The sequence below is a fragment of the Garra rufa genome, chromosome 14 (genome assembly GCF_049309525.1).
Source record: "Garra rufa chromosome 14, GarRuf1.0, whole genome shotgun sequence".
Taxonomy (NCBI): domain Eukaryota; kingdom Metazoa; phylum Chordata; class Actinopteri; order Cypriniformes; family Cyprinidae; genus Garra; species Garra rufa.
In genome coordinates this window covers 23,236,731-23,260,100 of record NC_133374.1, presented here as the reverse complement: position 1 = coordinate 23,260,100, position 23,370 = coordinate 23,236,731, and positions in this window count along the sequence as shown.

Here is a 23,370-nt window from a genome sequence, read left to right as displayed (position 1 = left end):
TGTGAAAAACTAGTCTGGCCAGCAGGGAGGGCTCTTTCCCTGACATGTACTTATGGGTAAAAAAGTCCTAATACAACGAGGCAGATTCCAGGCCGTGAAAAGGAGCAAATGTTTGATGAAACCTTAATCCGGCAGCTGTAAAAATGAGCGTCCTTCGGATGAGGCAATAAACTGGCCTCCTGATCTTTTGTACTCATGAATTCCCCTCCTTAATTATGTATTTGTCCTCATTAATGGAGGTGGTAGCGCATTCCGCCGGCCTTATAGAGCCTGGCAGGATGCGCTACCTTTGTGAAAAACTAGTCTGGCCAGCAGGGGGGGCTCTTTCCCTGACATGTACCTATGGGGTCAAACGTCCTAATACAACGAGGCAGATTCCAGGCCGTGAAAAGGAGCGAATGTTTTTATGAAACCTTAATCAGGTCCCTGTAAAAAGGAGTGTCCTTCGCATGAGGCATTAAACTGGCCTCCTGACTTTCTGTGGTCATTAATTCTCTACCTTACTTATGAGTTTGACCTCATTTATGGAGGTGGTAGCGCATTCCGCCGGCCTGATTGAACCAGGCAGGATGCGCTACCCCTCTATCAGAGCAGCTTCATTTAACCGAAAAGAACAAGTTCAACTGTTGCTTGCAGTAGTCAGATTCTGGTTGCTCTCTGAAGCTAAGCAGGCCCAAGTCTACTCTATGCAAGTATGGGAGACCCTTTGTGCAAAACTAGCTTCCTGCTGGAGATAGTTTTAGTCCAGCCAGCAGAGGTTGCTCATTCCCTGACATGTACTTTCGGTTCCAAAAGTCCAGATATACAAAAATGACTTCTGCGGTGGAAGGCTTTTGATGAAGCATTAAACCGCCCTATGTAAAAATGAGTATCCTTCGGATGAGGCATTAAACAGGCCTCCTGACTTTCTGTGGTCATTAATTCCCTACCTTAATGATGAATTTGACCTCATTTATGGAGGTGGTAGCGCAATCTGCCGGCCTTATAGAGCCTGGCAGGATGCGCTACCTTTGTGAAAAGCTAGTCTGGCCAGCATGGGGTGCTCTTTTCCTGTCATGTACCTATGGGATCAAAAGCCCTAATACAACGAGGCAGATTCCGGGCCTTGAAAAGGAGCAAATGTTTTTTTGAAACCTGAATCCAGCCCTTGTAAAAAGAAGCATCTTTCGGATGAGGCAATAAACTGGCCTCCTGACCTTTAGTGCTCATGAATTCCCCTCCTTAATTATGAATTTGACCTCATTTATGGAGGTGGTAGCGCATTCCGCTGGCCTTATAGAGCCTGGCAGGATGCGCTACCTTTGTGAAAAACTAGTCTGGCCAGCAGGGAGGGCTCTTTCCCTGACATGTACTTATGGGTAAAAAAGTCCTAATACAACGAGGCAGATTCCAGGCCGTGAAAAGGAGCAAATGTTTGATGAAACCTTAATCCGGTCCCTGTAAAAAGGAGTGTCCTTCGCATGAGGCATTAAACTGGCCTCCTGACTTTCTGTGGTCATTAATTCTCTACCTTACTTATGAGTTTGATCTCATTTATGGAGGTGGTAGCACATTCCGCCGGCCTGATTGAACCTGTCAGGATGCGCTACCCCTCTATCAGAGCAGCTTCATTCAATCAAAAAGAAACAGTTCAACTGTTACTTGCAGTAGTCAGATTCTGGTTACTCTCTAAAGCTAAGCAGGCCCAAGCCTGCTCTGTGCATGGATGGGAGGCCCTTTGTGGAAAACTAGTTTTCTGCTGTAGATAGTTTTAGTCCAGCCAGCAGGGGTTGCTCATTCCATGACATGTACTTTAGGTTCCAAAAGTCCAAGTATACAAAAATGAGCATTAAACCGCCCCATGTAAAAATGAGTGTCCTTCGGATGAGGCATTAAACAGGCCTCCTGACTTTCTGTGGTCATTAACTGCCTACCTTAATGATGAATTTGACCTCATTTATGGAGGTGGTAGCACAATCTGCCGGCCTTATAGAGCCTGGCGGGATGCGCTACCTTTGTGAAAAGCAAGTCTGGCCAGCATGGGGTGCTCTTTTCCTGTCATGTACCTATGGGATCAAAAGCCCTAATACAACGAGGCAGATTCCGGGCCTTGAAAAGGAGCAAATGTTTTTTTGAAACCTTAATCCAGCCCTTGTAAAAAAGAAGCATCTTTCGGATGAGGCAATAAACTGGCCTCCTGACCTTTAGTGCTCATGAATTCCCCTCCTTAATTATGAATTTGACCTCATTTATGGAGGTGGTAGCGCATTCCGCTGGCCTTATAGAGCCTGGCAGGATGCGCTACCTTTGTGAAAAACTAGTCTGGCCAACAGGGGGGGCTCTTTCCCTGACATGTACCTATGGATAAAAAAGTCCTAATACAACAAGGCAGATTCCAGGCCGTGAAAAGGAGAAAATGTTTGATGAAACCTTAATCCGGCAGCTGTAAAAAGGAGCGTCCTTCGGATGAGGCAATAAACTGGCCTCCTGACTTTCTGTGGTCATTAATTCCCTACCTTAATTATGAATTTGACCTCATTTATGGAGGTGGTAGCGCATTCCGCCGGCCTTATAGAGCCTGGCAGCATGCGCTACCTTTGTGAAAAACTAGTCTGGCCAGCAGGAAGGGCTCTTTCCCTGACATGTACTTATGGGTAAAAAAGTCCTAATACAACGAGGCAGATTCCAGGACGTGAAAAGGAGCAAATGTTTGATGAAACCTTAATCCAGCAGCAGTAGAAAGGAGCATCCTTTGCATGAGGCATTATACTGGCCCCCTAACTTTCTGTGGTCATTAATTCCCTACCTTAATGATGAATTTGACCTCATTTATGGAGGTGGTAGCGCATTCCGCCGGCCTGATTGAACCAGGCAGGATGCGCTACCCCTCTATCAGAGCAGCTTCATTTAACCGAAAAGAACAAGTTCAACTGTTGCTTGCAGTAGTCAGATTCTTGTTGCTCTCTGAAGCTAAGCAGGCCCAAGTCTACTCTATGCAAGTATGGGAGACCCTTTGTGCAAAACTGGCTTCCTGCTGGAGATAGTTTTAGTCCAGCCAGCAGAGGTTGCTCATTCCCTGACATGTACTTTTGGTTCCAAAAGTCCAGATATACAAAAATGACTTCTGCGGTGGAAGGCTTTTGATGAAGCATTAAACCGCCCTATGTAAAAATGAGTATCCTTCGGATGAGGCATTAAACAGGCCTCCTGACTTTCTGTGGTCATTAATTCCCTACCTTAATGATGAATTTGACCTCATTTATGGAGGTGGTAGCGCAATCTGCCGGCCTTATAGAGCCTGGCAGGATGCGCTACCTTTGTGAAAAGCTAGTCTGGCCAGCATGGGGTGCTCTTTTCCTGTCATGTACCTATGGGATCAAAAGCCCTAATACAACGAGGCAGATTCCGGGCCTTGAAAAGGAGCAAATGTTTTTTTGAAACCTGAATCCGGCAGCTGTAAAAAGGAGCGTCCTTCGGATGAGGCAATAAACTGGCCTCCTGATCTTTTGTACTCATGAATTCCCCTCCTTAATTATGTATTTGACCTCATTTATGGAGGTGGTAGCGCATTCCGCCGGCCTTATAGAGCCTGGCAGGATGCGCTACCTTTGTGAAAAATTAGTCTGGCCAGCAGGGGGGGCTCTTTCCCTGACATGTACCTATGGGGTCAAACGTCCTAATACAACGAGGCAGATTCCAGGCCCTGAAAAGGAGCAAATGTTTTTATGAAACCTTAATCCGGTCCCTGTAAAAAGGAGTGTCCTTCGCATGAGGCATTAAACTGGCCTCCTGACTTTCTGTGGTCATTAATTCTCTACCTTACTTATGAGTTTGACCTCATTTATGGAGGTGGTAGCGCATTCCGCCGGCCTGATTGAACCAGGCAGGATGCGCTACCCCTCTATCAGAGCAGCTTCATTTAACCGAAATGAGCAAGTTCAACTGTTGCTTGCAGTAGTCAGATTCTGGTTGCTTTCTGAAGCTAAGCAGGCCCAAGTCTACTCTATGCAAGTATGGGAGACCCTTTGTGCAAAACTAGCTTCCTGCTGGAGATAGTTTTAGTCCAGCCAGCAGAGGTTGCTCATTCCCTGACATGTACTTTCGGTTCCAAAAGTCCAGATATACAAAAATGACTTCTGCGGTGGAAGGCTTTTGATGAAGCATTAAACCGCCCTATGTAAAAATGAGTATCCTTCGGATGAGGCATTAAACAGGCCTCCTGACTTTCTGTGGTCATTAATTCCCTACCTTAATGATGAATTTGACCTCATTTATGGAGGTGGTAGCGCAATCTGCCGGCCTTATAGAGCCTGGCAGGATGCGCTACCTTTGTGAAAAGCTAGTCTGGCCAGCATGGGGTGCTCTTTTCCTGTCATGTACCTATGGGATCAAAAGCCCTAATACAACGAGGCAGATTCCGGGCCTTGAAAAGGAGCAAATGTTTTTTTGAAACCTGAATCCAGCCCTTGTAAAAAGAAGCATCTTTCGGATGAGGCAATAAACTGGCCTCCTGACCTTTAGTGCTCATGAATTCCCCTCCTTAATTATGAATTTGACCTCATTTATGGAGGTGGTAGCGCATTCCGCTGGCCTTATAGAGCCTGGCAGGATGCGCTACCTTTGTGAAAAACTAGTCTGGCCAGCAGGGAGGGCTCTTTCCCTGACATGTACTTATGGGTAAAAAAGTCCTAATACAACGAGGCAGATTCCAGGCCGTGAAAAGGAGCAAATGTTTGATGAAACCTTAATCCGGCAGCTTTAAAAAGGAGCGTCCTTCGGATGAGGCAATAAACTGGCCTCCTGATCTTTTGTACTCATGAGTTCCCCTCCTTAATTATGTATTTGACCTCATTTATGGAGGTGGTAGCGCATTCCGCCGGCCTTATAGAGCCTGGCAGGATGCGCTACCTTTGTGAAAAACTAGTCTGGCCAGCAGGGGGGGGCTCTTTCCCTGACATGTACCTATGGGGTCAAACGTCCTAATACAACGAGGCAGATTCCAGGCCGTGAAAAGGAGCAAATGTTTTTATGAAACCTTAATCCGGTCCCTGTAAAAAGGAGTGTCCTTCGCATGAGGCATTAAACTGGCCTCCTGACTTTCTGTGGTCATTAATTCTCTACCTTACTTATGAGTTTGACCTCATTTATGGAGGTGGTAGCGCATTCCGCCGGCCTGATTGAACCAGGCAGGATGCGCTACCCCTCTATCAGAGCAGCTTCATTTAACCGAAAAGAACAAGTTCAACTGTTGCTTGCAGTAGTCAGATTCTGGTTGCTCTCTGAAGCTAAGCAGGCCCAAGTCTACTCTATGCAAGTATGGGAGACCCTTTGTGCAAAACTAGCTTCCTGCTGGAGGTAGTTTTAGTCCAGCCAGCAGAGGTTGCTCATTCCCTGACATGTACTTTCGGTTCCAAAAGTCCAGATCTACAAAAATGACTTCTGCGGTGGAAGGCTTTTGATGAAGCATTAAACCGCCCTATGTAAAAATGAGTATCCTTCGGATGAGGCATTAAACAGGCCTCCTGACTTTCTGTGGTCATTAATTCCCTACCTTAATGATGAATTTGACCTCATTTATGGAGGTGGTAGCGCAATCTGCCGGCCTTATAGAGCCTGGCAGGATGCGCTACCTTTGTGAAAAGCTAGTCTGGCCAGCATGGGGTGCTCTTTTCCTGTCATGTACCTATGGGATCAAAAGCCCTAATACAACGAGGCAGATTCCGGGCCTTGAAAAGGAGCAAATGTTTTTTTGAAACCTGAATCCAGCCCTTGTAAAAAGAAGCATCTTTCGGATGAGGCAATAAACTGGCCTCCTGACCTTTAGTGCTCATGAATTCCCCTCCTTAATTATGAATTTGACCTCATTTATGGAGGTGGTAGCGCATTCCGCTGGCCTTATAGAGCCTGGCAGGATGCGCTACCTTTGTGAAAAACTAGTCTGGCCAGCAGGGAGGGCTCTTTCCCTGACATGTACTTATGGGTAAAAAAGTCCTAATACAACGAGGCAGATTCCAGGCCGTGAAAAGGAGCAAATGTTTGATGAAACCTTAATCCGGCAGCTGTAAAAATGAGCGTCCTTCGGATGAGGCAATAATCTGGCCTCCTGATCGTTTGTACTCATGAATTCCCCTCCTTAATTATGTATTTGACCTCATTTATGGAGGTGGTAGCGCATTCCGCCGGCCTTATAGAGCCTGGCAGGATGCGCTACCTTTGTGAAAAACTAGTCTGGCCAGCAGGGGGGGCTCTTTCCCTGACATGTACCTATGGGGTCAAACGTCCTAATACAACGAGGCAGATTCCAGGCCGTGAAAAGGAGCAAATGTTTTTCTGAAACCTTAATCCGGACCCTGTAAAAAGGAGTGTCCTTCACATGAGGCATTAAACTGGCCTCCTGACTTTCTGTGGTCATTAATTCCCTACCTTAATTATGAATTTGACCTCATTTATGGAGGTGGTAGCACATTCCGCCGGCCTGATTGAACCTGTCAGGATGCGCTACCCCTCTATCAGAGCAGCTTCATTCAATCAAAAAGAAAAAGTTCAACTGTTACTTGCAGTAGTCAGATTCTGGTTACTCTCTAAAGCTAAGCAGGCCCAAGCCTGCTCTGTGCATGGATGGGAGGCCCTTTGTGGAAAACTAGTTTTCTGCTGTAGATAGTTTTAGTCCAGCCAGCAGGGGTTGCTCATTCCATGACATGTACTTTAGGTTCCAAAAGTCCAAGTATACAAAAATGAGCATTAAACCGCCCCATGTAAAAATGAGTGTCCTTCGGATGAGGCATTAAACAGGCCTCCTGACTTTCTGTGGTCATTAACTGCCTACCTTAATGATGAATTTGACCTCATTTATGGAGGTGGTAGCACAATCTGCCGGCCTTATAGAGCCTGGCGGGATGCGCTACCTTTGTGAAAAGCAAGTCTGGCCAGCATGGGGTGCTCTTTTCCTGTCATGTACCTATGGGATCAAAAGCCCTAATACAACGAGGCAGATTCCGGGCCTTGAAAAGGAGCAAATGTTTTTTTGAAACCTTAATCCAGCCCTTGTAAAAAAGAAGCATCTTTCGGATGAGGCAATAAACTGGCCTCCTGACCTTTAGTGCTCATGAATTCCCCTCCTTAATTATGAATTTGACCTCATTTATGGAGGTGGTAGCGCATTCCGCTGGCCTTATAGAGCCTGGCAGGATGCGCTACCTTTGTGAAAAACTAGTCTGGCCAACAGGGGGGGCTCTTTCCCTGACATGTACCTATGGATAAAAAAGTCCTAATACAACAAGGCAGATTCCAGGCCGTGAAAAGGAGAAAATGTTTGATGAAACCTTAATCCGGCAGCTGTAAAAAGGAGCGTCCTTCGGATGAGGCAATAAACTGGCCTCCTGACTTTCTGTGGTCATTAATTCCCTACCTTAATTATGAATTTGACCTCATTTATGGAGGTGGTAGCGCATTCCGCCGGCCTTATAGAGCCTGGCAGCATGCGCTACCTTTGTGAAAAACTAGTCTGGCCAGCAGGGAGGGCTCTTTCCCTGACATGTACTTATGGGTAAAAAAGTCCTAATACAACGAGGCAGATTCCAGGACGTGAAAAGGAGCAAATGTTTGATGAAACCTTAATCCAGCAGCAGTAGAAAGGAGCATCCTTCGCATGAGGCATTATACTGGCCCCCTAACTTTCTGTGGTCATTAATTCCCTACCTTAATGATGAATTTGACCTCATTTATGTAGGTGGTAGCGCATTCCGCCGGCCTGATTGAACCAGGCAGGATGCGCTACCCCTCTATCAGAGCAGCTTCATTTAACCGAAAAGAACAAGTTCAACTGTTGCTTGCAGTAGTCAGATTCTGGTTGCTCTCTGAAGCTAAGCAGGCCCAAGTCTACTCTATGCAAGTATGGGAGACCCTTTGTGCAAAACTAGCTTCCTGCTGGAGATAGTTTTAGTCCAGCCAGCAGAGGTTGCTCATTCCCTGACATGTACTTTAGTTTCCAAAAGTCCAAATATACAAAAATGACTTCTGCGGTGTAAGGCTTTTGATGAAGCATTAAACCGCCCCATGTAAAAATGAGTGTCCTTCGGATGAGGCATTAAACAGGCCTCCTGACTTTCTGTGGTCATTAACTCCCTACCTTAATGATGAATTTGACCTCATTTATGGAGGTGGTAGCGCATTCCGCTGGCCTTATAGAGCCTGGCAGGATGAGCTACCTTTGTGAAAAACTAGTCTGGCCAGCAGGGAGGGCTCTTTCCCTGACATGTACTTATGGGTAAAAAAGTCCTAATACAACGAGGCAGATTCCAGGCCGTGAAAAGGAGCAAATGTTTGATGAAACCTTAATCCGGCAGCTGTAAAAAGGAGCGTCCTTCGGATGAGGCAATAAACTGGCCTCCTGATCTTTTGTACTCATGAATTCCCCTCCTTAATTATGTATTTGACCTCATTTATGGAGGTGGTAGCGCATTCCGCCGGCCTTATAGAGCCTGGTAGGATGCGCTACCTTTGTGAAAAACTAGTCTGGCCAGCAGGGGGGGCTCTTTCCCTGACATGTACCTATGGGGTCAAACGTCCTAATACAACGAGGCAGATTCCAGGCCGTGAAAAGGAGCAAATGTTTTTATGAAACCTTAATCCGGTCCCTGTAAAAAGGAGTGTCCTTCGCATGAGGCATTAAACTGGCCTCCTGACTTTCTGTGGTCATTAATTCCCTACCTTACTTATGAATTTGACCTCATTTATGGAGGTGGTAGCGCATTCCGCCGGCCTTATAGAGCCTGGCAGCATGCGCTACCTTTGTGAAAAACTAGTCTGGCCAGCAGGGAGGGCTCTTTCCCTGACATGTACTTATGGGTAAAAAAGTCCTAATACAACGAGGCAGATTCCAGGACGTGAAAAGGAGCAAATGTTTGATGAAACCTTAATCCAGCAGCAGTAGAAAGGAGCATCCTTCGCATGAGGCATTATACTGGCCTCCTGACTTTCTGTGGTCATTAATTCTCTACCTTACTTATGAGTTTGACCTCATTTATGGAGGTGGTAGCGCATTCCGCCGGCCTGATTGAACCAGGCAGGATGCGCTACCCCTCTATCAGAGCAGCTTCATTTAGCCGAATAGAACAAGTTCAACTGTTGCTTGCAGTAGTCAGATTCTGTTTGCTCTCAGAAGCTAAGCAGGCCCAAGTCTACTCTATGCAAGTATGGGAGACCCTTTGTGCAAAACTAGCTTCCTGCTGGAGATAGTTTTAGTCCAGCCAGCAGAGGTTGCTCATTCCCTGACATGTACTTTCGGTTCCAAAAGTCCAGATATACAAAAATGACTTCTGCGGTGGAAGGCTTTTGATGAAGCATTAAACCGCCCTATGTAAAAATGAGTATCCTTCGGATGAGGCATTAAACAGGCCTCCTGACTTTCTGTGGTCATTAATTCCCTACCTTAATGATGAATTTGACCTCATTTATGGAGGTGGTAGCGCAATCTGCCGGCCTTATAGAGCCTGGCAGGATGCGCTACCTTTGTGAAAAGCTAGTCTGGCCAGCATGGGGTGCTCTTTTCCTGTCATGTACCTATGGGATCAAAAGCCCTAATACAACGAGGCAGATTCCGGGCCTTGAAAAGGAGCAAATGTTTTTTTGAAACCTGAATCCAGCCCTTGTAAAAAGAAGCATCTTTCGGATGGGGCAATAAACTGGCCTCCTGACCTTTAGTGCTCATGAATTCCCCCCCTTAATTATGAATTTGACCTCATTTATGGAGGTGGTAGCGCATTCCGCTGGCCTTATAGAGCCTGGCAGGATGCGCTACCTTTGTGAAAAACTAGTCTGGCCAGCAGGGAGGGCTCTTTCCCTGACATGTACTTATGGGTAAAAAAGTCCTAATACAACGAGGCAGATTCCAGGCCGTGAAAAGGAGCAAATGTTTGATGAAACCTTAATCCGGCAGCTGTAAAAATGAGCGTCCTTTGGATGAGGCAATAAACTGGCCTCCTGATCTTTTGTACTCATGAATTCCCCTCCTTAATTATGTATTTGTCCTCATTAATGGAGGTGGTAGCGCATTCCGCCGGCCTTATAGAGCCTGGCAGGATGCGCTACCTTTGTGAAAAACTAGTCTGGCCAGCAGGGGGGGCTCTTTCCCTGACATGTACCTATGGGGTCAAACGTCCTAATACAACGAGGCAGATTCCAGGCCGTGAAAAGGAGCGAATGTTTTTATGAAACCTTAATCAGGTCCCTGTAAAAAGGAGTGTCCTTCGCATGAGGCATTAAACTGGCCTCCTGACTTTCTGTGGTCATTAATTCTCTACCTTACTTATGAGTTTGACCTCATTTATGGAGGTGGTAGCGCATTCCGCCGGCCTGATTGAACCAGGCAGGATGCGCTACCCCTCTATCAGAGCAGCTTCATTTAACCGAATAGAACAAGTTCAACTGTTGCTTGCAGTAGTCAGATTCTGTTTGCTCTCAGAAGCTAAGCAGGCCCAAGTCTACTCTATGCAAGTATGGGAGACCCTTTGTGCAAAACTAGCTTCCTGCTGGAGATAGTTTTAGTCCAGCCAGCAGAGGTTGCTCATTCCCTGACATGTACTTTCGGTTCCAAAAGTCCAGATATACAAAAATGACTTCTGCGGTGGAAGGCTTTTGATGAAGCATTAAACCGCCCTATGTAAAAATGAGTATCCTTCGGATGAGGCATTAAACAGGCCTCCTGACTTTCTGTGGTCATTAATTCCCTACCTTAATGATGAATTTGACCTCATTTATGGAGGTGGTAGCGCAATCTGCCGGCCTTATAGAGCCTGGCAGGATGCGCTACCTTTGTGAAAAGCTAGTCTGGCCAGCATGGGGTGCTCTTTTCCTGTCATGTACCTATGGGATCAAAAGCCCTAATACAGCGAGGCAGATTCCGGGCCTTGAAAAGGAGCAAATGTTTTTTTGAAACCTGAATCCAGCCCTTGTAAAAAGAAGCATCTTTCGGATGAGGCAATAAACTGGCCTCCTGACCTTTAGTGCTCATGAATTCCCCTCCTTAATTATGAATTTGACCTCATTTATGGAGGTGGTAGCGCATTCCGCTGGCCTTATAGAGCCTGGCAGGATGCGCTACCTTTGTGAAAAACTAGTCTGGCCAGCAGGGAGGGCTCTTTCCCTGACATGTACTTATGGGTAAAAAAGTCCTAATACAACGAGGCAGATTCCAGGCCGTGAAAAGGAGCAAATGTTTGATGAAACCTTAATCCGGTCCCTGTAAAAAGGAGTGTCCTTCGCATGAGGCATTAAACTGGCCTCCTGACTTTCTGTGGTCATTAATTCTCTACCTTACTTATGAGTTTGATCTCATTTATGGAGGTGGTAGCACATTCCGCCGGCCTGATTGAACCTGTCAGGATGCGCTACCCCTCTATCAGAGCAGCTTCATTCAATCAAAAAGAAACAGTTCAACTGTTACTTGCAGTAGTCAGATTCTGGTTACTCTCTAAAGCTAAGCAGGCCCAAGCCTGCTCTGTGCATGGATGGGAGGCCCTTTGTGGAAAACTAGTTTTCTGCTGTAGATAGTTTTAGTCCAGCCAGCAGGGGTTGCTCATTCCATGACATGTACTTTAGGTTCCAAAAGTCCAAGTATACAAAAATGAGCATTAAACCGCTCCATGTAAAAATGAGTGTCCTTCGGATGAGGCATTAAACAGGCCTCCTGACTTTCTGTGGTCATTAACTGCCTACCTTAATGATGAATTTGACCTCATTTATGGAGGTGGTAGCACAATCTGCCGGCCTTATAGAGCCTGGCGGGATGCGCTACCTTTGTGAAAAGCAAGTCTGGCCAGCATGGGGTGCTCTTTTCCTGTCATGTACCTATGGGATCAAAAGCCCTAATACAACGAGGCAGATTCCGGGCCTTGAAAAGGAGCAAATGTTTTTTTGAAACCTTAATCCAGCCCTTGTAAAAAAGAAGCATCTTTCGGATGAGGCAATAAACTGGCCTCCTGACCTTTAGTGCTCATGAATTCCCCTCCTTAATTATGAATTTGACCTCATTTATGGAGGTGGTAGCGCATTCCGCTGGCCTTATAGAGCCTGGCAGGATGCGCTACCTTTGTGAAAAACTAGTCTGGCCAACAGGGGGGGCTCTTTCCCTGACATGTACCTATGGATAAAAAAGTCCTAATACAACAAGGCAGATTCCAGGCCGTGAAAAGGAGAAAATGTTTGATGAAACCTTAATCCGGCAGCTGTAAAAAGGAGCGTCCTTCGGATGAGGCAATAAACTGGCCTCCTGACTTTCTGTGGTCATTAATTCCCTACCTTAATTATGAATTTGACCTCATTTATGGAGGTGGTAGCGCATTCCGCCGGCCTTATAGAGCCTGGCAGCATGCGCTACCTTTGTGAAAAACTAGTCTGGCCAGCAGGAAGGGCTCTTTCCCTGACATGTACTTATGGGTAAAAAAGTCCTAATACAACGAGGCAGATTCCAGGACGTGAAAAGGAGCAAATGTTTGATGAAACCTTAATCCAGCAGCAGTAGAAAGGAGCATCCTTTGCATGAGGCATTATACTGGCCCCCTAACTTTCTGTGGTCATTAATTCCCTACCTTAATGATGAATTTGACCTCATTTATGGAGGTGGTAGCGCATTCCGCCGGCCTGATTGAACCAGGCAGGATGCGCTACCCCTCTATCAGAGCAGCTTCATTTAACCGAAAAGAATAAGTTCAACTGTTGCTTGCAGTAGTCAGATTCTGGTTGCTCTCTGAAGCTAAGCAGGCCCAAGTCTACTCTATGCAAGTATGGGAGACCCTTTGTGCAAAACTAGCTTCCTGCTGGAGATAGTTTTAGTCCAGCCAGCAGAGGTTGCTCATTCCCTGACATGTACTTTTGGTTCCAAAAGTCCAGATATACAAAAATGACTTCTGCGGTGGAAGGCTTTTGATGAAGCATTAAACCGCCCTATGTAAAAATGAGTATCCTTCGGATGAGGCATTAAACAGGCCTCCTGACTTTCTGTGGTCATTAATTCCCTACCTTAATGATGAATTTGACCTCATTTATGGAGGTGGTAGCGCAATCTGCCGGCCTTATAGAGCCTGGCAGGATGCGCTACCTTTGTGAAAAGCTAGTCTGGCCAGCATGGGGTGCTCTTTTCCTGTCATGTACCTATGGGATCAAAAGCCCTAATACAACGAGGCAGATTCCGGGCCTTGAAAAGGAGCAAATGTTTTTTTGAAACCTGAATCCGGCAGCTGTAAAAAGGAGCGTCCTTCGGATGAGGCAATAAACTGGCCTCCTGATCTTTTGTACTCCTGAATTCCCCTCCTTAATTATGTATTTGACCTCATTTATGGAGGTGGTAGCGCATTCCGCCGGCCTTATAGAGCCTGGCAGGATGCGCTACCTTTGTGAAAAATTAGTCTGGCCAGCAGGGGGGGCTCTTTCCCTGACATGTACCTATGGGGTCAAACGTCCTAATACAACGAGGCAGATTCCAGGCCCTGAAAAGGAGCAAATGTTTTTATGAAACCTTAATCCGGTCCCTGTAAAAAGGAGTGTCCTTCGCATGAGGCATTAAACTGGCCTCCTGACTTTCTGTGGTCATTAATTCTCTACCTTACTTATGAGTTTGACCTCATTTATGGAGGTGGTAGCGCATTCCGCCGGCCTGATTGAACCAGGCAGGATGCGCTACCCCTCTATCAGAGCAGCTTCATTTAACCGAAAAGAGCAAGTTTAACTGTTGCTTGCAGTAGTCAGATTCTGGTTGCTCTCTGAAGCTAAGCAGGACCAAGTCTACTCTATGCAAGTATGGGAGACCCTTTGTGCAAAACTAGCTACCTGCTGGAGATAGTTTTAGTCCAGCCAGCAGAGGTTGCTCATTCCCTGACATGTACTTTCGGTTCCAAAAGTCCAGATCTACAAAAATGACTTCTGCGGTGGAAGGCTTTTGATGAAGCATTAAACCGCCCTATGTAAAAATGAGTATCCTTCGGATGAGGCATTAAACAGGCCTCCTGACTTTCTGTGGTCATTAATTCCCTACCTTAATGATGAATTTGACCTCATTTATGGAGGTGGTAGCGCAATCTGCCGGCCTTATAGAGCCTGGCAGGATGCGCTACCTTTGTGAAAAGCTAGTCTGGCCAGCATGGGGTGCTCTTTTCCTGTCATGTACCTATGGGATCAAAAGCCCTAATACAACGAGGCAGATTCCGGGCCTTGAAAAGGAGCAAATGTTTTTTTGAAACCTGAATCCAGCCCTTGTAAAAAGAAGCATCTTTCGGATGAGGCAATAAACTGGCCTCCTGACCTTTAGTGCTCATGAATTCCCCTCCTTAATTATGAATTTGACCTCATTTATGGAGGTGGTAGCGCATTCCGCTGGCCTTATAGAGCCTGGCAGGATGCGCTACCTTTGTGAAAAACTAGTCTGGCCAGCAGGGAGGGCTCTTTCCCTGACATGTACTTATGGGTAAAAAAGTCCTAATACAACGAGGCAGATTCCAGGCCGTGAAAAGGAGCAAATGTTTGATGAAACCTTAATCCGGCAGCTTTAAAAAGGAGCGTCCTTCGGATGAGGCAATAAACTGGCCTCCTGATCTTTTGTACTCATGAGTTCCCCTCCTTAATTATGTATTTGACCTCATTTATGGAGGTGGTAGCGCATTCCGCCGGCCTTATAGAGCCTGGCAGGATGCGCTACCTTTGTGAAAAACTAGTCTGGCCAGCAGGGGGGGGCTCTTTCCCTGACATGTACCTATGGGGTCAAACGTCCTAATACAACGAGGCAGATTCCAGGCCGTGAAAAGGAGCAAATGTTTTTATGAAACCTTAATCCGGTCCCTGTAAAAAGGAGTGTCCTTCGCATGAGGCATTAAACTGGCCTCCTGACTTTCTGTGGTCATTAATTCTCTACCTTACTTATGAGTTTGACCTCATTTATGGAGGTGGTAGCGCATTCCGCCGGCCTGATTGAACCAGGCAGGATGCGCTACCCCTCTATCAGAGCAGCTTCATTTAACCGAAAAGAACAAGTTCAACTGTTGCTTGCAGTAGTCAGATTCTGGTTGCTCTCTGAAGCTAAGCAGGCCCAAGTCTACTCTATGCAAGTATGGGAGACCCTTTGTGCAAAACTAGCTTCCTGCTGGAGGTAGTTTTAGTCCAGCCAGCAGAGGTTGCTCATTCCCTGACATGTACTTTCGGTTCCAAAAGTCCAGATCTACAAAAATGACTTCTGCGGTGGAAGGCTTTTGATGAAGCATTAAACCGCCCTATGTAAAAATGAGTATCCTTCGGATGAGGCATTAAACAGGCCTCCTGACTTTCTGTGGTCATTAATTCCCTACCTTAATGATGAATTTGACCTCATTTATGGAGGTGGTAGCGCAATCTGCCGGCCTTATAGAGCCTGGCAGGATGCGCTACCTTTGTGAAAAGCTAGTCTGGCCAGCATGGGGTGCTCTTTTCCTGTCATGTACCTATGGGATCAAAAGCCCTAATACAACGAGGCAGATTCCGGGCCTTGAAAAGGAGCAAATGTTTTTTTGAAACCTGAATCCAGCCCTTGTAAAAAGAAGCATCTTTCGGATGAGGCAATAAACTGACCTCCTGACCTTTAGTGCTCATGAATTCCCCTCCTTAATTATGAATTTGACCTCATTTATGGAGGTGGTAGCGCATTCCGCTGGCCTTATAGAGCCTGGCAGGATGCGCTACCTTTGTGAAAAACTAGTCTGGCCAGCAGGGAGGGCTCTTTCCCTGACATGTACTTATGGGTAAAAAAGTCCTAATACAACGAGGCAGATTCCAGGCCGTGAAAAGGAGCAAATGTTTGATGAAACCTTAATCCGGCAGCTGTAAAAATGAGCGTCCTTCGGATGAGGCAATAATCTGGCCTCCTGATCGTTTGTACTCATGAATTCCCCTCCTTAATTATGTATTTGACCTCATTTATGGAGGTGGTAGCGCATTCCGCCGGCCTTATAGAGCCTGGCAGGATGCGCTACCTTTGTGAAAAACTAGTCTGGCCAGCAGGGGGGGCTCTTTCCCTGACATGTACCTATGGGGTCAAACGTCCTAATACAACGAGGCAGATTCCAGGCCGTGAAAAGGAGCAAATGTTTTTCTGAAACCTTAATCCGGACCCTGTAAAAAGGAGTGTCCTTCACATGAGGCATTAAACTGGCCTCCTGACTTTCTGTGGTCATTAATTCCCTACCTTAATTATGAATTTGACCTCATTTATGGAGGTGGTAGCACATTCCGCCGGCCTGATTGAACCTGTCAGGATGCGCTACCCCTCTATCAGAGCAGCTTCATTCAATCAAAAAGAAAAAGTTCAACTGTTACTTGCAGTAGTCAGATTCTGGTTACTCTCTAAAGCTAAGCAGGCCCAAGCCTGCTCTGTGCATGGATGGGAGGCCCTTTGTGGAAAACTAGTTTTCTGCTGTAGATAGTTTTAGTCCAGCCAGCAGGGGTTGCTCATTCCATGACATGTACTTTAGGTTCCAAAAGTCCAAGTATACAAAAATGAGCATTAAACCGCCCCATGTAAAAATGAGTGTCCTTCGGATGAGGCATTAAACAGGCCTCCTGACTTTCTGTGGTCATTAACTGCCTACCTTAATGATGAATTTGACCTCATTTATGGAGGTGGTAGCACAATCTGCCGGCCTTATAGAGCCTGGCGGGATGCGCTACCTTTGTGAAAAGCAAGTCTGGCCAGCATGGGGTGCTCTTTTCCTGTCATGTACCTATGGGATCAAAAGCCCTAATACAACGAGGCAGATTCCGGGCCTTGAAAAGGAGCAAATGTTTTTTTGAAACCTTAATCCAGCCCTTGTAAAAAAGAAGCATCTTTCGGATGAGGCAATAAACTGGCCTCCTGACCTTTAGTGCTCATGAATTCCCCTCCTTAATTATGAATTTGACCTCATTTATGGAGGTGGTAGCGCATTCCGCTGGCCTTATAGAGCCTGGCAGGATGCGCTACCTTTGTGAAAAACTAGTCTGGCCAACAGGGGGGGCTCTTTCCCTGACATGTACCTATGGATAAAAAAGTCCTAATACAACAAGGCAGATTCCAGGCCGTGAAAAGGAGAAAATGTTTGATGAAACCTTAATCCGGCAGCTGTAAAAAGGAGCGTCCTTCGGATGAGGCAATAAACTGGCCTCCTGACTTTCTGTGGTCATTAATTCCCTACCTTAATTATGAATTTGACCTCATTTATGGAGGTGGTAGCGCATTCCGCCGGCCTTATAGAGCCTGGCAGCATGCGCTACCTTTGTGAAAAACTAGTCTGGCCAGCAGGGAGGGCTCTTTCCCTGACATGTACTTATGGGTAAAAAAGTCCTAATACAACGAGGCAGATTCCAGGACGTGAAAAGGAGCAAATGTTTGATGAAACCTTAATCCAGCAGCAGTAGAAAGGAGCATCCTTCGCATGAGGCATTATACTGGCCCCCTAACTTTCTGTGGTCATTAATTCCCTACCTTAATGATGAATTTGACCTCATTTATGGAGGTGGTAGCGCATTCCGCCGGCCTGATTGAACCAGGCAGGATGCGCTACCCCTCTATCAGAGCAGCTTCATTTAACCGAAAAGAACAAGTTCAACTGTTGCTTGCAGTAGTCAGATTCTGGTTGCTCTCTGAAGCTAAGCAGGCCCAAGTCTACTCTATGCAAGTATGGGAGACCCTTTGTGCAAAACTAGCTTCCTGCTGGAGATAGTTTTAGTCCAGCCAGCAGAGGTTGCTCATTCCCTGACATGTACTTTAGTTTCCAAAAGTCCAAATATACAAAAATGACTTCTGCGGTGTAAGGCTTTTGATGAAGCATTAAACCGCCCCATGTAAAAATGAGTGTCCTTCGGATGAGGCATTAAACAGGCCTCCTGACTTTCTGTGGTCATTAACTCCCTACCTTAATGATGAATTTGACCTCATTTATGGAGGTGGTAGCGCATTCCGCTGGCCTTATAGAGCCTGGCAGGATGAGCTACCTTTGTGAAAAACTAGTCTGGCCAGCAGGGAGGGCTCTTTCCCTGACATGTACTTATGGGTAAAAAAGTCCTAATACAACGAGGCAGATTCCAGGCCGTGAAAAGGAGCAAATGTTTGATGAAACCTTAATCCGGCAGCTGTAAAAAGGAGCGTCCTTCGGATGAGGCAATAAACTGGCCTCCTGATCTTTTGTACTCATGAATTCCCCTCCTTAATTATGTATTTGACCTCATTTATGGAGGTGGTAGCGCATTCCGCCGGCCTTATAGAGCCTGGTAGGATGCGCTACCTTTGTGAAAAACTAGTCTGGCCAGCAGGGGGGGCTCTTTCCCTGACATGTACCTATGGGGTCAAACGTCCTAATACAACGAGGCAGATTCCAGGCCGTGAAAAGGAGCAAATGTTTTTATGAAACCTTAATCCGGTCCCTGTAAAAAGGAGTGTCCTTCGCATGAGGCATTAAACTGGCCTCCTGACTTTCTGTGGTCATTAATTCCCTACCTTAATTATGAATTTGACCTCATTTATGGAGGTGGTAGCGCATTCCGCCGGCCTTATAGAGCCTGGCAGCATGCGCTACCTTTGTGAAAAACTAGTCTGGCCAGCAGGGAGGGCTCTTTCCCTGACATGTACTTATGGGTAAAAAAGTCCTAATACAACGAGGCAGATTCCAGCACGTGAAAAGGAGCAAATGTTTGATGAAACCTTAATCCAGCAGCAGTAGAAAGGAGCATCCTTCGCATGAGGCATTATACTGGCCTCCTGACTTTCTGTGGTCATTAATTCTCTACCTTACTTATGAGTTTGACCTCATTTATGGAGGTGGTAGCGCATTCCGCCGGCCTGATTGAACCAGGCAGGATGCGCTACCCCTCTATCAGAGCAGCTTCATTTAGCCGAATAGAACAAGTTCAACTGTTGCTTGCAGTAGTCAGATTCTGTTTGCTCTCAGAAGCTAAGCAGGCCCAAGTCTACTCTATGCAAGTATGGGAGACCCTTTGTGCAAAACTAGCTTCCTGCTGGAGATAGTTTTAGTCCAGCCAGCAGAGGTTGCTCATTCCCTGACATGTACTTTCGGTTCCAAAAGTCCAGATATACAAAAATGACTTCTGCGGTGGAAGGCTTTTGATGAAGCATTAAACCGCCCTATGTAAAAATGAGTATCCTTCGGATGAGGCATTAAACAGGCCTCCTGACTTTCTGTGGTCATTAATTCCCTACCTTAATGATGAATTTGACCTCATTTATGGAGGTGGTAGCGCAATCTGCCGGCTTTATAGAGCCTGGCAGGATGCGCTACCTTTGTGAAAAGCTAGTCTGGCCAGCATGGGGTGCTCTTTTCCTGTCATGTACCTATGGGATCAAAAGCCCTAATACAACGAGGCAGATTCCGGGCCTTGAAAAGGAGCAAATGTTTTTTTGAAACCTGAATCCAGCCCTTGTAAAAAGAAGCATCTTTCGGATGGGGCAATAAACTGGCCTCCTGACCTTTAGTGCTCATGAATTCCCCCCCTTAATTATGAATTTGACCTCATTTATGGAGGTGGTAGCGCATTCCGCTGGCCTTATAGAGCCTGGCAGGATGCGCTACCTTTGTGAAAAACTAGTCTGGCCAGCAGGGAGGGCTCTTTCCCTGACATGTACTTATGGGTAAAAAAGTCCTAATACAACGAGGCAGATTCCAGGCCGTGAAAAGGAGCAAATGTTTGATGAAACCTTAATCCGGCAGCTGTAAAAATGAGCGTCCTTCGGATGAGGCAATAAACTGGCCTCCTGATCTTTTGTACTCATGAATTCCCCTCCTTAATTATGTATTTGTCCTCATTAATGGAGGTGGTAGCGCATTCCGCCGGCCTTATAGAGCCTGGCAGGATGCGCTACCTTTGTGAAAAACTAGTCTGGCCAGCAGGGGGGGCTCTTTCCCTGACATGTACCTATGGGGTCAAACGTCCTAATACAACGAGGCAGATTCCAGGCCGTGAAAAGGAGCGAATGTTTTTATGAAACCTTAATCAGGTCCCTGTAAAAAGGAGTGTCCTTCGCATGAGGCATTAAACTGGCCTCCTGACTTTCTGTGGTCATTAATTCTCTACCTTACTTATGAGTTTGACCTCATTTATGGAGGTGGTAGCGCATTCCGCCGGCCTGATTGAACCAGGCAGGATGCGCTACCCCTCTATCAGAGCAGCTTCATTTAACCGAATAGAACAAGTTCAACTGTTGCTTGCAGTAGTCAGATTCTGTTTGCTCTCAGAAGCTAAGCAGGCCCAAGTCTACTCTATGCAAGTATGGGAGACCCTTTGTGCAAAACTAGCTTCCTGCTGGAGATAGTTTTAGTCCAGCCAGCAGAGGTTGCTCATTCCCTGACATGTACTTTCGGTTCCAAAAGTCCAGATATACAAAAATGACTTCTGCGGTGGAAGGCTTTTGATGAAGCATTAAACCGCCCTATGTAAAAATGAGTATCCTTCGGATGAGGCATTAAACAGGCCTCCTGACTTTCTGTGGTCATTAATTCCCTACCTTAATGATGAATTTGACCTCATTTATGGAGGTGGTAGCGCAATCTGCCGGCCTTATAGAGCCTGGCAGGATGCGCTACCTTTGTGAAAAGCTAGTCTGGCCAGCATGGGGTGCTCTTTTCCTGTCATGTACCTATGGGATCAAAAGCCCTAATACAACGAGGCAGATTCCGGGCCTTGAAAAGGAGCAAATGTTTTTTTGAAACCTGAATCCAGCCCTTGTAAAAAGAAGCATCTTTCGGATGAGGCAATAAACTGGCCTCCTGACCTTTAGTGCTCATGAATTCCCCTCCTTAATTATGAATTTGACCTCATTTATGGAGGTGGTAGCGCATTCCGCTGGCCTTATAGAGCCTGGCAGGATGCGCTACCTTTGTGAAAAACTAGTCTGGCCAGCAGGGAGGGCTCTTTCCCTGACATGTACTTATGGGTAAAAAAGTCCTAATACAACGAGGCAGATTCCAGGCCGTGAAAAGGAGCAAATGTTTGATGAAACCTTAATCCGGTCCCTGTAAAAAGGAGTGTCCTTCGCATGAGGCATTAAACTGGCCTCCTGACTTTCTGTGGTCATTAATTCTCTACCTTACTTATGAGTTTGATCTCATTTATGGAGGTGGTAGCACATTCCGCCGGCCTGATTGAACCTGTCAGGATGCGCTACCCCTCTATCAGAGCAGCTTCATTCAATCAAAAAGAAAAAGTTCAACTGTTACTTGCAGTAGTCAGATTCTGGTTACTCTCTAAAGCTAAGCAGGCCCAAGCCTGCTCTGTGCATGGATGGGAGGCCCTTTGTGGAAAACTAGTTTTCTGCTGTAGATAGTTTTAGTCCAGCCAGCAGGGGTTGCTCATTCCATGACATGTACTTTAGGTTCCAAAAGTCCAAGTATACAAAAATGAGCATTAAACCGCCCCATGTAAAAATGAGTGTCCTTCGGATGAGGCATTAAACAGGCCTCCTGACTTTCTGTGGTCATTAACTGCCTACCTTAATGATGAATTTGACCTCATTTATGGAGGTGGTAGCACAATCTGCCGGCCTTATAGAGCCTGGCGGGATGCGCTACCTTTGTGAAAAGCAAGTCTGGCCAGCATGGGGTGCTCTTTTCCTGTCATGTACCTATGGGATCAAAAGCCCTAATACAACGAGGCAGATTCCGGGCCTTGAAAAGGAGCAAATGTTTTTTTGAAACCTTAATCCAGCCCTTGTAAAAAAGAAGCATCTTTCGGATGAGGCAATAAACTGGCCTCCTGACCTTTAGTGCTCATGAATTCCCCTCCTTAATTATGAATTTGACCTCATTTATGGAGGTGGTAGCGCATTCCGCTGGCCTTATAGAGCCTGGCAGGATGCGCTACCTTTGTGAAAAACTAGTCTGGCCAACAGGGGGGGCTCTTTCCCTGACATGTACCTATGGATAAAAAAGTCCTAATACAACAAGGCAGATTCCAGGCCGTGAAAAGGAGAAAATGTTTGATGAAACCTTAATCCGGCAGCTGTAAAAAGGAGCGTCCTTCGGATGAGGCAATAAACTGGCCTCCTGACTTTCTGTGGTCATTAATTCCCTACCTTAATTATGAATTTGACCTCATTTATGGAGGTGGTAGCGCATTCCGCCGGCCTTATAGAGCCTGGCAGCATGCGCTACCTTTGTGAAAAACTAGTCTGGCCAGCAGGAAGGGCTCTTTCCCTGACATGTACTTATGGGTAAAAAAGTCCTAATACAACGAGGCAGATTCCAGGACGTGAAAAGGAGCAAATGTTTGATGAAACCTTAATCCAGCAGCAGTAGAAAGGAGCATCCTTTGCATGAGGCATTATACTGGCCCCCTAACTTTCTGTGGTCATTAATTCCCTACCTTAATGATGAATTTGACCTCATTTATGGAGGTGGTAGCGCATTCCGCCGGCCTGATTGAACCAGGCAGGATGCGCTACCCCTCTATCAGAGCAGCTTCATTTAACCGAAAAGAACAAGTTCAACTGTTGCTTGCAGTAGTCAGATTCTTGTTGCTCTCTGAAGCTAAGCAGGCCCAAGTCTACTCTATGCAAGTATGGGAGACCCTTTGTGCAAAACTGGCTTCCTGCTGGAGATAGTTTTAGTCCAGCCAGCAGAGGTTGCTCATTCCCTGACATGTACTTTTGGTTCCAAAAGTCCAGATATACAAAAATGACTTCTGCGGTGGAAGGCTTTTGATGAAGCATTAAACCGCCCTATGTAAAAATGAGTATCCTTCGGATGAGGCATTAAACAGGCCTCCTGACTTTCTGTGGTCATTAATTCCCTACCTTAATGATGAATTTGACCTCATTTATGGAGGTGGTAGCGCAATCTGCCGGCCTTATAGAGCCTGGCAGGATGCGCTACCTTTGTGAAAAGCTAGTCTGGCCAGCATGGGGTGCTCTTTTCCTGTCATGTACCTATGGGATCAAAAGCCCTAATACAACGAGGCAGATTCCGGGCCTTGAAAAGGAGCAAATGTTTTTTTGAAACCTGAATCCGGCAGCTGTAAAAAGGAGCGTCCTTCGGATGAGGCAATAAACTGGCCTCCTGATCTTTTGTACTCATGAATTCCCCTCCTTAATTATGTATTTGACCTCATTTATGGAGGTGGTAGCGCATTCCGCCGGCCTTATAGAGCCTGGCAGGATGCGCTACCTTTGTGAAAAATTAGTCTGGCCAGCAGGGGGGGCTCTTTCCCTGACATGTACCTATGGGGTCAAACGTCCTAATACAACGAGGCAGATTCCAGGCCCTGAAAAGGAGCAAATGTTTTTATGAAACCTTAATCCGGTCCCTGTAAAAAGGAGTGTCCTTCGCATGAGGCATTAAACTGGCCTCCTGACTTTCTGTGGTCATTAATTCTCTACCTTACTTATGA